The sequence below is a fragment of the Mytilus edulis genome, chromosome 4 (assembly GCF_963676685.1).
Source record: "Mytilus edulis chromosome 4, xbMytEdul2.2, whole genome shotgun sequence".
NCBI lineage: Eukaryota > Metazoa > Mollusca > Bivalvia > Mytilida > Mytilidae > Mytilus > Mytilus edulis.
In genome coordinates this window covers 4655400-4672031 of record NC_092347.1, presented here as the reverse complement: position 1 = coordinate 4672031, position 16632 = coordinate 4655400, and positions in this window count along the sequence as shown.

Sequence of the window (16632 nt, the reverse complement as noted above, 5' to 3'; positions counted from 1 at the left end):
TACTAGTACCCAATCTAGCCTGTATCTTGTAAATGTAGATAGTTTTATCCCCTAGCCTGTATCCTGTAAATGAAGATAGTTTTATCCCCTAGCCTGTATCTTGTAAATGTAGATAGTTTTATCCCCTAGCTCTGTATCTTGTAAATGTAGATAGTTTTATCCCCTAGCTCTGTATCTTGTAAATGTCGATAGTTTTATCCCCTAGCTCTGTATCTTGTAAATGTAGATAGTTTAATCCCCTAGCTCTGTATCTTGTAAATGTAGATAGTTTTATCCCCTAGCTCTGTATCTTGTAAATGTAGATAGTTTCATCCCCTAGCTCTGTATCTTGTAAATGTAGATAGTTTTATCCCCTAGCTCTGTATCTTGTAAATGTAGATAGTTTTATCCCCTAGCTCTGTATCTTGAAAATGTAGATAGTTTTATCCCCTAGCTCTGTATCTTGAAAATGTAGATAGTTTTATCCCCTAGCTCTGTATCTTGTAAATGTAGATAGTTTTATCCCCTAGCTCTGTATCTTGTAAATGTCGATAGTTTTATCCCCTAGCTCTGTATCTTGTAAATGTAGATAGTTTTATCCCCTAGCTCTGTACTAGTACCCAATCTAGCCTGTATCTTGTAAATGTAGATAGTTTTATCCCCTAGCCTGTATCTTGTAAATGAAGATAGTTTTATCCCCTAGCCTGTATCTTGTAAATGTAGATAGTTTTATCCCCTAGCTCTGTATCTTGTAAATGCAGATAGTTTTATCCCCTAGCTCTGTATCTTGTAAATGTAGATAGTTTTATCCCCTAGCTCTGTATCTTGTAAATGTAGATAGTTTTATCCCCTAGCTCTGTATCTTGTAAATGTAGATAGTTTTATTTCCTAGCTCTGTATCTTGTAAATGTAGATAGTTTTATCCCCTAGCTCTGTATCTTGTAAATGTAGATAGTTTAATCCCCTAGCTCTGTATCTTGTAAATGTAGATAGTTTTATCCCCTAGCTCTGTATCTTGTAAATGTAGATAGTTTTATCCCCTAGCTCTGTATCTTGTAAATGTAGATAGTTTTATCCCCTAGCTCTGTATCTTGTTAATGTAGATAGTTTTATCCCCTAGCTCTGTATCTTGAAAATGTAGATAGTTTTATCCCCTAGCTCTGTATCTTGTAAATGTAGATAGGTTTTTCCCTTAGCTCTGTATCTTGTAAATGTAGATAGTTTTATCCCCTAGCTCTGTATCTTGTAAATGTCGATAGTTTTATCCCCTAGCTCTGTATCTTGTAAATGTAGATAGTTTTATCCCCTAGCTCTGTACTAGTACCCAATCTAGCCTGTATCTTGTAAATGTAGATAGTTTTATCCCCTAGCCTGTATTTTGTAAATGAAGATAGTTTTATCCCCTAGCCTGTATCTTGTAAATGTAGATAGTTTTATCCCCTAGCTCTGTATCTTGTAAATGCAGATAGTTTTATCCCCTAGCTCTGTATCTTGTAAATGTAGATAGTTTTATCCCCTAGCTCTGTATCTTGTAAATGTAGATAGTTTTATCCCCTAGCTCTGTATCTTGTAAATGTAGATAGTTTTATCCCCTAGCTCTGTATCTTGTAAATGTAGATAGTTTTATCCCCTAGCTCTGTATCTTGTAAATGTAGATAGTTTTATTCCCTAGCTCTGTATCTTGTAAATGTAGATAGTTTTATCCCCTAGCTCTGTATCTTGAAAATGTAGATAGTTTTATCCCCTAGTCTGTACTAGTACCTTTATAACCTCTTAAGAACTTATTTCTGTATCTTGTAAATGTAGATAGTTTTATCTCCTAGCCTGTATCTTGTAAATGTAGATAGTTTTATCCCCTAGCCTGTATCTTGTAAATGAAGATAGTTTTATCCCCTAGCCTGTATCTTGTAAATGTATATAGTTTTATCCCCTAGCTCTGTATCTTGTAAATATAGATAGTTTTATCCCCTAGCTCTGTATCTTGTAAATGTAGATAGTTTTATCCCCTAGCTCTGTATCTTGTAAATGTAGATAGTTTTATCCCCTAGCTCTGTATCTTGTAAATGTAGATAGTTTTATCCCCTAGCCTGTACTAGTACCCAAGGGGTAGGATCATTATTTTTGTATCTTGTAAATTTAGATAGTTTTATCCCCTAGCCTGTACTGTACCCAAGTGGTAGGAGCATTATTTCTGTATCTTGTAAATGTAGATAGTTTTATCCCCTAGCTCTGTATCTTGTAAAAGTAGATAGTTTTATCCCCTAGCCTGTATCTTGTAAATGTAGATAGTTTTATCCCCTAGCCTGTATCTTGTAAATGTAGATAGTTTTATCCCCTAGCTCTGTATCTTGTAAATGTAGATAGTTTTATCCCCTAGCCTGTACTAGTACCCAAGGGGTAGGAGCATTATTTTTTCTTGTTTATGTTTGTATTCTGAATTTTATCATCTATTCCTGTTACTTCAAGTCATAGTTAGAGGAATAACACTTCTTTGAAAAATAAAGATACATCCCCTAAGTATTTAAAAACAATCTATTACATAAGAAGGAAGGTTTGTAATTCTTAACAATTAACAAACATTTATTGATGACATGTTTTGTCTGTAAGAATATCTTGAATAGAACAGGAGGTCCACACCAAACACCAAACATTTCATTCTACATAAAAAAAAAAAACAGGCTATAGACAGTATACTAGGAATGTTCTTGCATTTAAAATGAAATAATAGTTTTGTCTCTGAAATTGCAACAAAATGAATGGATATAAAGTCTGAAAACAGATTTAAACAGTATTGACTAATTGTGCAACACATTTTTAAAAATAAACATACATATTGTCAGTGGATTGTAGATAGTGTGGCAGATTAGTTTATGTACATGCATATAATACCTTTCTTATCACAATATGTTGATTTTTGGGATCTTGTTCCAGATTGATGTAGAAAATTAACAAGAGTGCACATACTGAAATGTCTCGCCTTCTTCACTAACCATTGATATTATGTTGACAGTCCTAACTATAAAGCTTTACTACAATTATCACGTAAACTTAACATGATCCAAATAATAAGGTCCAGGACATATAAACAAAATGAGAAATACAGGTACACCTAACAATCGTTCAATTCACTAAATATAGTTGCAAGGCAGACATGTACAGCTTACAATCCTACCACACAACAAATATGGTTGACCTATTGCTTATAGCTTTAGAAAAACAGACCAAAACACAAAAACTTAACACTGAGCATTGCACTGTGAAAATGAGGTCAAGGTCAAATAAAACCTACAAGACTGACATGTATATCATAAAATATTTCCTTACACCAAATATAGTTGACCTATTGCATATAGTATGAAAACTATCAAAAACTTAACTTTGACCACTGATACCATGAAAATGAAGTCAAAGTCAGATGACACCTGCCAATTGAACATGTACACCTCACAATCATTCCATACACTAAATATAGTAGACCTATTGCATACAGTATACAAAAAACACAAAACTTTACTATAACCAATGAACCATGAAAATGAGGTCACGGTCAGATGACACCTGCCAGTTGGACTTATACACCAAATATACTAGACCTATTGCTTATAGTATCTTAGATATAGACTTGACCACAAAACTTAACCTTGTTTAGTGAGCACTGAAATAAGGTCGAGGTCAATTGAAAACTTTCTGATGGGTATGAGGACCTTGCAAAGTACGCAAATATCAAATATAGTTATCCTATTACTCATCATAAGAGAGAAATTTTCATTACAAAAAATCTTAACTTTTTTAAAGTAGTCACTGAACCATGAAAAATCGGGTCAAGGACAATGGACATATGATGAACGGAAACTTCGTAACATAAGGCATCTGTATACAATGTATGAAGCAGCCATGCAGGTCCAATAATCATTTGAATTTTCTCCTTTTTGCTGATGTTTTTCCCTTTTTATACGACCACAAAAAAAAAATTTGCGTCGTATAATGCTATCATGTTGTCGTCGTTGTCTGTGTTGTTGTCTGCATCATCGTCCAAAGACATTTAGTTTCCGGACTATAACTTTAGTTTAAGAGAAGGGATCTTTACAAATATTTACCAGAAGGTTCAATACCACTAAAGGAAGGTTGGGATTGATTTTGGGGGTTATGGTCCCAATAGTTGTGGAATTAGGTGCCAAAAAGGGGGCCCAAAATAAGCATTTTTGTAAGTTTTCAAACAATAACTTGTGTGTAAGTGTAGGAATCTCTCTGAAATTATATCACAAGTTTCCATCCTATAGAGGGATAGTTAGTATTGATTTTGGGGGTTATGGTCTCATAGTTTAGGAATTGGGGGCCCAAAATAAGCATTTTTATACACCCGTCAATATTTTGACGGGACGTATTATGGTATACAAATGTCCGATGTCCGTCCGTCTGTCTGTTCACATCCGTCTGTCTGTCTGTCCGTCTGTCCGTCTGTCTGTCCGGCGTAAACATGTCGCACCATAACTTGAGAACGACTTATCTAAATTTCATGAAACTTAACATAGTTGTTTTTTATGATGGTCAAATGATCTGTATACTTTTTGGTGAAAATAAGATTTAAACTTTTTGAGTTATGGCACTTTGTAACTAAAACAGGGGGGTGTTTTTTTTCACATGTCGCACCGTATCTCAAAAACGATTCTTGATTATTGCTTAAAACTTTACACACTTCTTAGTTATATTAATATTAATATCTGTATACTTTTTGGTGATGATTCAAAATTTCACTTTTGAGTTATTGAGTATTTTGTAAAAAAGGGGGAGGGTTTTTTACATGTCGCGCCGTATCTCAAAAACGATTTATGATTATTGCTTAAAACTTTACACACTTCTTTGTTATATTAATCTTAAGATCTGTATACTTTTTGGTGATGATTCAAAATTTCACTTTTGAGTTATTGAGTATTTTGTAAAAAAGGGGGAGGGTTTTTTTTCATGTCGTGCCGTATCTCAAAAACGATTTATGATTATTGCTTAAAACTTTACACACTTCTTTGTTATATTAATCTATTTTGAGTTATTGAGTATTTTGTAAAAAAGGGGGAGGGTTTTTTACATATCGCACCGTATCTCAAAAACGATTTATGATCATTGCTTAATAGAACTTTACACACTTCTTTGTTATAATGATCTAAAGATCTGTATACATTTTGGTGATGATTCAAAATTTCATTTTTGAGTTATTGAGTATTTTGTAAAAAAAGAGGAAGGGGTTTTTACATGTCGCGCCATATCTCAAAAACAATTTATGATTATTGCTTGAAACTGTACACACTTCTTTGTTATATTAATCTAAAGATCTGTATACTTTTTGGTTGCATTAAAAATTTTATTTTAGTGATATTTGTAAAAAAAAAAAAAAACAGGGTGGGGGGGGTTTCACATGTCCCGCCGTGTCTCAAAAGCAATAAATGGTAATTGCTTAAAACTTTCTCAGAAACTATTTATGATTATTGCATAAAACTTCCACACAAGACGTCGGGCGTATCATGCGCTCATGGCGCAGCTGTTTATTGTAGTTTTCAAACAATAACTTGTGTTTAAGTGTATGAATCTCTCTGAAATTATACCACAAATTTCCATACCATGAAGGGATAGTTAGTATTGACTTTGGGGGGTTATGGCTCAAAATATTTTGGGATAAGGGGCAAAAAAGGGGAAAACTAGGTTTTTCTGGTCAATGGACAACTTAGGTTATACCATACAGTTTTGATCCCGTATTAACATTTTGTTCAAAATTTCCATATAGACTATTATATACCTGATTAAATCAAATATGTAATAAAAAATATACATTCATGTGCTACTTTTTGATTAAAATGAGGTCGAAATTTTGTAAATTTGGTCAAACTTCAGATTTGTGGCCGTATTTTCCCTTTGGAAAGAAAGACATATCCTTTTTTGTTTTAAAAGATAAACACAAAATGTTTTTTGTTAAATAATTTGTAATTTTTGTATTTTATAAGTATTCTAAAAATTCATACATTTTTTATTCAGAAATAACTCATATTTATCAAATTTTCATGAATGTAGAAAAAAAAACATAATTTTTTGCTGTATATTTATCAAATTAAAAAAAATTGCACTATTTAGGTTTTCATGAAAATTGACACACATAATCTTCTCACAAAACCAAATTGCATTTTAATAAAGAGGGGTCCATGAACTCGTTTTCAAGTTAAATCAGTTAAAATAAGTCAAAAACTGAATCTTTTCCCGATAAGTCATAGGTTGACGTCGCGAAAATAACAGTTTACGTTAGCAATGTCATTACCTCCCCTTTAACTATATCTTATGCCCTTAATTAAGGGAATACGATACAGTAGCAGGGGCAGATAATAACGTTGTCGAAACTTGTCATGTTGTTTCCGCGACGTTGTTAATCAGAACGTTGTGATTTCGCGATGTTTCTAATAAGAACGATTACATTTTGCGACGTCGCTTTAGATGTATTCACATTTGCGGAAAATTCATTGACGTCATAAACCCGGTTGGGCAGATTTGAAAAAAGTACCTGCTAAAAAAATTGTCCATATCACAAGAATTGTTATATTTATTCATTATTAATTAAAGTTAAGAAGTAAACAGTATTAACTTGAAATGAGAAAAAAAAATCAAATCCACATACAAAATTTTATATGTGTTTTATTTCATATAGGAAATGAATAAAAGATATGTAAATAATAATACGTCGCTGAGACAGAAACCCAACTACACAAAAAGCCCAATAAGTAATTTAGGTATCAACGTACTGTCTTGATAAATATTTAGTATCTACACTATTTGGCAAACTATAAATCGTACGGAGAATTTCACTGATAAATTTAACAGACTATCAACGAAATGACAAAATAACATAATAAATAAAGAAAACGACTCATACTGATTCTGACTTTGAATATGTACATTCTTGACAACGTTAAACGGCAATTTAGAATTTAACCAAGTGTATGTGTATGAAGAAGAACTGTCAGTTAAAAAGAAACAGTCATAAGCACGGTATTATAGAACAAAGCATCCGTTGATGTGCTAAGTATATCCTTATGTACATATTGAGAGAAAAAAATGGCACTCAGGAATTAGGTATCTGACTAACCAGGGAAGTGTTCACACGTTGCAGCTCATGATGTTAAGCTGTTGACCAAAGACAACAAATATGAAGTTACTCTGTGAGGTAGTATCTTAGATAAGAAAAAAATATTTCTTGGACCACCGGACGGACGGACAAACAATGTGGTTGCACCTACTCCTAGATTGGAGGTATTATTCAGAAAAGTAAGGGAACGGCCATTTAACGTCAAAGTTAGAAAGGGAGGGGGGTAATGTTTTCCCCATAAAGAAATGTTGTTGTCAAGCAGGTGACAAAATTAATTAAAATTCTGAATCCAGATGTTTCCTGTTCCTTAGGCTATATTGTCCAATTTGTTCAATTTTGAAAAAAAAATTGATTGATAGAGTCGAAAAACGAAAACTGAAAAAAAATGTCTTAATAAATGGTTGCTCTCTACGTCATTAATTATAAGTACCATAATAAAAGAGATTACCCCGAAAACAAGCTTAGGTAACTTATCTAATGATACAGAATCATGCAATTTCATGCTCTAATACCGACGGCTGTACTTCCAATAAAATGTTAAACTACACCGTAATTGACTATGTTGAATAATTACGACATAAATTTGTTCAAGACCGCTCTAAATATTCACTTTTTATATATGTTCAGAGTAGTGCCCAAGTTGACCCGATTTAATGTGGGTATGGTTTTGTTTTCATATAATGCCTATAGAGTAGGCCGTTAGTTTTTCTTATTTGAATCGTTTCACATTTTCATATCGGGGATTTTTAAAGCTGAATAATTACATTAGATGTATGTTTCATTATAATACTTTATTCTCATTGGCTAACTGCACATCACGTGTTATTCCGTAAGCAGTTGCAGCATTGCTCAATACAACTTTTCATTCATGATAACACGTGGTCCAACAATAAAGTGCACAGGTGAATTAAATAAAAAAATATGTAAAATACGTGTTTTCATGATCATAGCTATAAAATGTAATTATAAGTATTGAATGCTTCTTTTTGTAACTTTATAGGGTTGTAAAAGCGTTGACCGTGCGCACATTTTTAGAATGAAGCGCTTCCGCGCTTCATACAAAATGTGCTTCAGTCAACGTTTTTACACTCCAATAAATTTACAAAAAGAAGCATTCAATTCTTAACTAATCGGTGTGGCTTTTGTTTTTGTTTTGTTGCAGGCCGTATAGTGACCTTTACTTCATTTATCTTCATCATTTGTCCTGATTATAATGTTTTCACATTGTGTCATGTCGGGGCCTTTTGAATTATTACTGAAAACTATTATATTCAGCTGTGTTGTCTACATGAATTGTAGGACTTATGCACATTTTTTTTTATCAGATTTAACTTTTTTGTTTTCAAACGTTTCTTTTCTAAAAGTAATTTACTAGAATACTTTTTGTCTAGCCTTCGATTTTAGTCGAAAAAGCGAGACATAGCGATCCTACATGCCGTCGTCGTCGGAGTCGTCGGATGCGTCCACAAATATTCACCCTGTTGTTAAAAGGTTTTGAAATTTTAATAACTTTTTAAACTATTCGGATTTGTACCAAAGATTGTGTATGATCAATGGATAGTATCTAGAAGGAAATTTTGTTACATTTTGTACCTGTTTTTCCGTATTTTACTAATAATTTGACTTAGTTTTTCTTACATACAGTCTGTAGTTAAAGATTTAAAAAAAAATATTAGATTCATAAACTATTCTGGAATTTTACCCCAACTTGGAAAAAGCTTCTTACAATCTAAAGATAGTATCGAAAGAAATATTTTTATTTTTATTTTTTCTGCTTTTTTGTTGAGTCTGCTATTAATAGCAAAAGTAGGCGAGACACTGGGTTCCGCGGAGCCCTTACGAATTTTTCTATCCAAGTATCATAACAATTCATAAAGGTTTGGCAAATATCTTATGCTATATTTCGGATAACCACTATATTACGGATAACCAGCTTTATAAATTTTGATGATTAATATCATTGCTTTCGAAAAAAAATCTTGGCTATACCACTGAACTTGACAGCGTAGTTGTGACCGGCGGGAAAGTTATCATGACGTTGTTGCGATTAAAACTTATTTTAACGTAGTTTAGCGCCTTATTGGCAAACGTCCCGTTTGCCATTAAAAATCAATGTTTATTGCTTTTATTGAAAAAACAAGCACATGGACCCCCAGTTTTTTCTTTTGCAATCAATTAAGTAATGTTAAAAGAACGCTTCGCCAAAATTTAAAGGAAAAATCAACGATCAAATTTTTTCTGCACCTCTGAATAGAATCACAAATGTTGTCAATTTCTTTATTTCACTAATAGTGATATAAATTCAGAAAATAACAATTTAGTTTAACCTTAAATTTGTTAGATTATGTTGATGCCATAGATCTAGGGATCATTTCACAAAAAAACCTGGTTAAGTTATGACTGTTCGTTCAAAAGTATTGTTACTTTCCGTAAAAGTCCTTATTTATGGAATTTCTGGGTTTTTACCTCAAATATGCAAATTTCAAACCAAATTATCTGAAAAAGTAAGTCATGAAGGTATATTTTTCTTTGCATATTTCGAAAGTACACATTAAAATTGACCTTGTACCAAACTTTCAAGAAAAAATCAACGAGGGATCTCTACTGTATCGTATGCCCTTAAGACAAGTTGGTACAAGTTTTCAATGTTTTAATCGAATTTTCTCAAATTTCAAATTTTTGAAAAGTTTGAAGAAGAAATCTTTAATTGATTTGTAAGATCTTGACATTTGTTTTGTGTAAGAAACCCATATAATATCAAAAATTTGATCACATTCCAAAATTCAGAGCTGTAATAAGCTTGAATGTTTTGTCCATACATGCCCCAACTGTTCAGGGTTCGACCTCTGCGGTCGTATAAAGATGCGCCCTGCGGAGCACCTGGTTTTATGTTGTTTGCTATGATATTACATAGATATCAAGTTTTGGTGCCGTTTGCTTTACTTACTTTTTAGTATACTATAGTTGATGTAACAATCACTTCTTATAGTTTAACGTTATTGAACACAAGCTGTGACTAATACCTGAGGTATTGGACCAATACACAAAGGAGGGGATTCTATTGAAGATATTTTCATGAATAGTAATAAAATAAGCATGCATTGTATCAAACTTTTTTTATCCGAAATAAATTTTAAAAAATCTAAATGCCGACTTTAAAAAAAAAAGGGAAAGATATAATACTAGAGTGACTCATAAATTGCTGTGGTTTTGTGTGTTCGAATTAAGTGCAGGAGGGTGTGGTATGATCCCCGGGCTTGTCATACTAAAGGATTGAAAATCGGTATGTTCTGCTTCATCCCATAGCACACATCATGTAAGAGACGTATCACAGATGTTTTACATTTATGATGTTATGTTCTCGTCCTGATATGCATGTAATATTTGCTACTTGACATACACACCAATCAGTCATCATCAAGTTGTATACTAAAGTATTTATAATTAGTTCTCAGGATATGATGTATCCTTTAAAATCTCTCATATAACATAATCCTTGTCATCTTCGCTAGCCAAGGGTTACGATCCACTCCCGCTCTGTGACTTTTGACGGACAATGAATAGGTTTGTTTCGAAGACTTTTCAGACCGTTTTTGAGTTTTGAATAAAAAAATTGAAATATAAATGAACAACTTTTTACTAACGACTTACCATATTGTTACGCCCCGGTGATTTGAAAGATGATATTTTACCGTGGTCTTCGTTCCACACTTGATACACGCAGATGTCCGTTGTTGTGTTCTGATTCGTAATTTACAGAAGAAATAGCTTACTTTGACCTTATATTATATGCTGACTTCTTTAAATCTATATATCGACTCTATTTATATGTGTAATTATTCATTTTGTATTTATTTATACTCAGTTTCAGTATAACGCGCCAAATGTAACGTTACGTGTTCTTGTTTATGAAGAACTTGTGTATTACGTCACACGTAGTATAAAATACGGAACGCATGTTCCTACGTTGAGATTCTCTCCAACAACCTCCATGCAGTTAGCAGTCTCTCTTAAATGCAATGCACCAAGTAAAGTTGCTTGGTGAAAGTATTTAAATGCAGTGCACCAAGTATAGATTCCTGCACCAAGTAATGCAGTGCACCAAGTAGATTTGCAGCACCAAGTAAAGTTGCTTGGTGAGAGTTTTTAGATGCAGTGCACCAAGTAGATTTACATGCACCGAGTACGCTGAGTATTCAAGTTGAATGCAGTGCACCAAGTAGATTTGCTGCACCGAGTTAGCTGAGTATTTGAATGCCGTGCACCAAGTAGATTTTCTTGCACCGAGCAATTGTTTTATTAATCTTAGTGCAAGTAATGCACCTTGCCGTATTACTTATTGTATTTAATTATTAACGTATTTTGTTTCTTGAACCGCTGTATTTGATATATTGTTTAAATAGAAATAATACAATTAATGAACTTCCATTATGATCTTTATTATTACTTCCTTCACCAGAGGCCCACAAAAGTAATTACGGGTGTACATCCTGACAAGAAAACCCCGGAACGTTACACTGGTGTCAGAAGTGGGATTATAAATTTTTATTCATAAAAAAAAATTATCTGGTGAAGTTTGAAAAATAAAATCATTTTAAAATGGATGATTCCTTGCAGTCTGATATAATTCAATTTAATCCAACTGATAGATCATCAATTGCTAGTGATGATACAGTGGAGAATATTACACATGAAATGAGAACAAGATCGCAGAATTCTTATGAATATAAATGCTTTCGCTGTGGTGAAAAGGGACATGTCAGAAAAACTTGTCCTTATAGAGAATAACTTAAATATTGATTTCGTATTATGTGTTTTAATATTTATGTTTTAAAATGTTTTAAATATCTAATTCTTGAATGTAATGCAGAAATATGCTGAAAAGTAGAAACAAAAGCTTGCTGAATGTTGTTGTCTTCCTGTCGTTGATCTAATGCTGTTGAAGTAAAATTTGCAAGAACTAGTAGTGGTCCAAACTACCACTATACAATAAAAATACACTGCACGCAGAAATAATTAATTGTCTGTGTAATTATACCCGATGCGGAAATAATAGCATAAGTCAAGCTTCATGAGTAAACAATGAGGCCATGGAACCAGACTAATTTTATGCTATTGTATCGGATGTAAGTTACATCTAGACTAAATACGTCAATGAATGGTTTGTTAGTAATGCTGTCGCTGATATATATTCATGTTATCATGAATTAGAATAATGGTTTGCTGTTGTATTTTGTAAGTTATCCTGTGACAGAAAATGTCTGTGGAAAAACTTATATATGTTAAGGGTTTTACTTGTACGTCCTGTGATGAATATCTGTGGAGTACCGGTGATTTTATGTGTATTTTCTGTGATCGAGTATCTGTGAAATACCATATTTTAGGAGCAGTATAGTCCTGTGACTGGTATATTGTCTGTGGTATGCTGTTGCTAATGTTGTTTTTGAAGTCGGTTCCTGTGACGAAAGAATGTCTGTGGAAGACTTATATATTTTAAGGGTGTTACCCGAACGTCCTGTGATGAGAATATCTGTGGAGTATTGGGGAATTTTTAGTATGGTCCTGTGACTGGTATATTGTCTGTGGAATACTATTGCTTATTTGGATATCGAATTGTAATATCAGCGACTGGATTTAAGCATAAGTTTGTTTATGTGCAAACCATAACAAGAATTGTACATATAAACTGATTTTAACTAGACTTGAAGCGGCGAGTCAACCATTTCATGAATATCACTAAAAAACTTGTACACGTACAGCTTTATAACATTTTATTGAACTTTGATATCAACACAGAACTGCTTATCTCACCACAAGAGGGATATATGTTATCGAATCATATTAAACATTTTACAGAAGACAATGAACAGGAAGAGGAAGACGGTCTGAAGAGTGGAAATACCTGCATGGTTGAATGATGGATTATTATATTTCAATTTCTATGAAGTGTTTCTTACTAAACATTATTGTTTTATCTTACACCAAGAGACTAACGAAGTGAGACTTTTTGTGTTTATTTTATATTACATTATGAAATGACATCTGCATGACATACATACTCTCATATTTGAGGACAAATCCTTTTTATATAAGGTAGGGGGTAGTGTTACGCCCCGGTGATTTGAAAGATGATATTTTACCGTGGTCTTCGTTCCACACTTGATACACGCAGATGTCCGTTGTTGTGTTCTGATTCGTAATTTACAGAAGAAATAGCTTACTTTGACCTTATATTATATGCTGACTTCTTTAAATCTATATATCGACTCTATTTATATGTGTAATTATTCATTTTGTATTTATTTATACTCAGTTTCAGTATAACGCGCCAAATGTAACGTTACGTGTTCTTGTTTATGAAGAACTTGTGTATTACGTCACACGTAGTATAAAATACGGAACGCATGTTCCTACGTTGAGATTCTCTCCAACAACCTCCATGCAGTTAGCAGTCTCTCTTAAATGCAATGCACCAAGTAAAGTTGCTTGGTGAAAGTATTTAAATGCAGTGCACCAAGTATAGATTCCTGCACCAAGTAATGCAGTGCACCAAGTAGATTTGCAGCACCAAGTAAAGTTGCTTGGTGAGAGTTTTTAGATGCAGTGCACCAAGTAGATTTACATGCACCGAGTACGCTGAGTATTCAAGTTGAATGCAGTGCACCAAGTAGATTTGCTGCACCGAGTTAGCTGAGTATTTGAATGCCGTGCACCAAGTAGATTTTCTTGCACCGAGCAATTGTTTTATTAATCTTAGTGCAAGTAATGCACCTTGCCGTATTACTTATTGTATTTAATTATTAACGTATTTTGTTTCTTGAACCGCTGTATTTGATATATTGTTTAAATAGAAATAATACAATTAATGAACTTCCATTATGATCTTTATTATTACTTCCTTCACCAGAGGCCCACAAAAGTAATTACGGGTGTACATCCTGACAAGAAAACCCCGGAACGTTACAATATCAATCTTTATATTTTGTCACAAGAAGCTCATCGTTCTCTTATAATGTTTTGACCATGATAGAATAACCGAAGGATGGTCTGTTAATTATCCGCTATCACTTGACAGTGTATAATCCACAGACAAGTCAGCTTCTGCAACCGTAATATACCGATTTTATCATTTCTGTGTCATTTGGTCTCTTGTGGAGAGTTGTCTCATTGGCAATCATATACCACATGCATCTTCTTGTTTTATATTTATCCTAGCCTTTTTGTAATAAGTTAATCCGATTCCTTATACAATACATATTTGCAGATACTTAAAGTAAACAAATTCTCATTAAATATAGCTTGAACTAAACTCGTACCCGTTATACCAAAAGCACGGAATGTCCGCATGCAAATCAGTCATGTGACGTTTTTTTTATTGGACTGCAAATAATATAACTTGTCATGATAACTTGCATTCAGTTGTGTATACTAATGATTCTTCAAATCAAAGGGAACGGCAAATGTTTTGTCGATTTGTAGCCTTTTGAAACTCAGACTTGTTTAAATAGCATCAGATATACCAAGGATTTGTATACTATCTATTGTAAAAATTCGTCGGTGTACTGGAAAGCGCAAAAGATATCTATATTTCCTTCTTAAATAATGTTTGTCGAATCGAAGCCAATTGTTACATCAAAAATGTTACCAGGGACCAAAAATTTACAGAATAGAGAGTAATCGGATGCTAAAACATGAAGAATAGATACAAATAAGAAAAAGAAAGTAAAGAAAATGGCATAAAAATTACAGAAGACAGAAATAAAGACGTATCCAACCCTTACACAATTCAAAAGACTGTCAAAATCATGATAAACTTCAATAATTTCCTGTTCATTTATTGCTTGGTGTTTGCTCTACGTCCGTCGGCAAATATATCAGGTTCTTGTCAAGATAGAAATTTATTCATATTTGCATAGAGTGATTGCCGGACATCCATGCTGGATGAGTGTGTTGCGTGTTTATGGATGTTGTTTCTTTAATTCAAATTTCACAGCCATAGTTCAAAATACCTATATTGATAAAATATTCATTGGGGTCACTCATTTTCCGACCTAATGTTTCTGCAGTTGTGGAAAGGTATTATGAATGCTGCACTAACGTATAGCTATTAAATAGAGATAGGGATTATGAATGCTGCCCTGACGTATAGCTATTTGATAGAGATAGGGATTATGAATGCTGCCCTGACGTATAGCTATTGGATAGAGATAGGGATTATGAATGCTGCTCTGACGTATAGCTATTGGATAGAGATAGGGATTATGAATGCTGCTCTGACGTATAGCTATTGGATAGAGATAGGGATTATGAATGCTGCCCTGACGTATAGCTATTGGATAAAGATAGGGATTATGAATGCTGCCCTGACGTATAGCTACTGGATAGAGATAGGGATTATGAATGCTGCCCTATACACAGCTATTGGATAGAACTACAGCGTGAAGGTAAATAATTTCTGGGGTAAGCATTCTTAAATACCGAAGATTTCGTCCGGGGTAATCATCATTGAAGGCCGAAATGTTCGTGCGTAACTCGGAAAAAAATCAAATTTGATAAAATACGCATTGGGGTCACCCACTTGTTCAAACCCATTGCATCGACAGTTCTGTATGGCTAGGGATTATAGATTCTGCTCTAATAAATAGCTTTTGGGTGTACTTCAACGAGAGGTCAAATAATTTCTGCGGTAAGTATTCCTAAAGGCCGAAATTTCGTCCCGGAAACATAGAAATAAAGCCATATTCGATAAAATACGCATTGTGGTCACCCACTTATTCAAACACATTGCCTCGGCGGTTTTTTTTTTTTGTGGCTAGTGATTATAGACGCTGTCCCAATGAATAACTATTGGATAATACTACAACGAGAGGGCAAATAATTTCTGGGATAAGCATTCTTAAAGGCTGGAAATTTTGTCCGAAACATGGAAATAAAGCTAAATGCGATAAAATACAAAATGGGGGCACCCACTTTCCGACCAATTGTCTCCGTAGTTCTTTATGGCTAGGGTTTATAGACGCTGCCCCCAATGAATAGCTATTAGATAATACTCAGTGGGTAAAGAATTTCTGGGGTAAGCTTGTTTGTGAATCGTCATAATGATTTTTTTAATTGTAAATGCTACTAGTAATTACAAAACCGTAAATATGAGTTAGAAATCTGCAAACTTAACTTTTAGAATTTTAATAATGAGATAGAAGAAGGAGATGCTTTATTTCTATCAAATGGGCTCACAAGGAGCATAATATAATATCATTATATTATTTTTACAAATATAATAATTAATACAGTATACATATAGTTAGTTACAAACACAAATAATCTGAAACGACAGTTTTCATATATTCGTATATATTTTAGTAGTATATATAAAACCTTCGTCTCAGACATACCTCTAGAAAGTAACAAAAAAGAATTCTGTGAGTTGGCTAAATATATCTAGCTGAATTGTAGGATGCACCAAGGGACGGTGCTCATATGGCATGGTGGGTGCATGTTAAAATGTGTATCGGGACATTAATGATATGGTA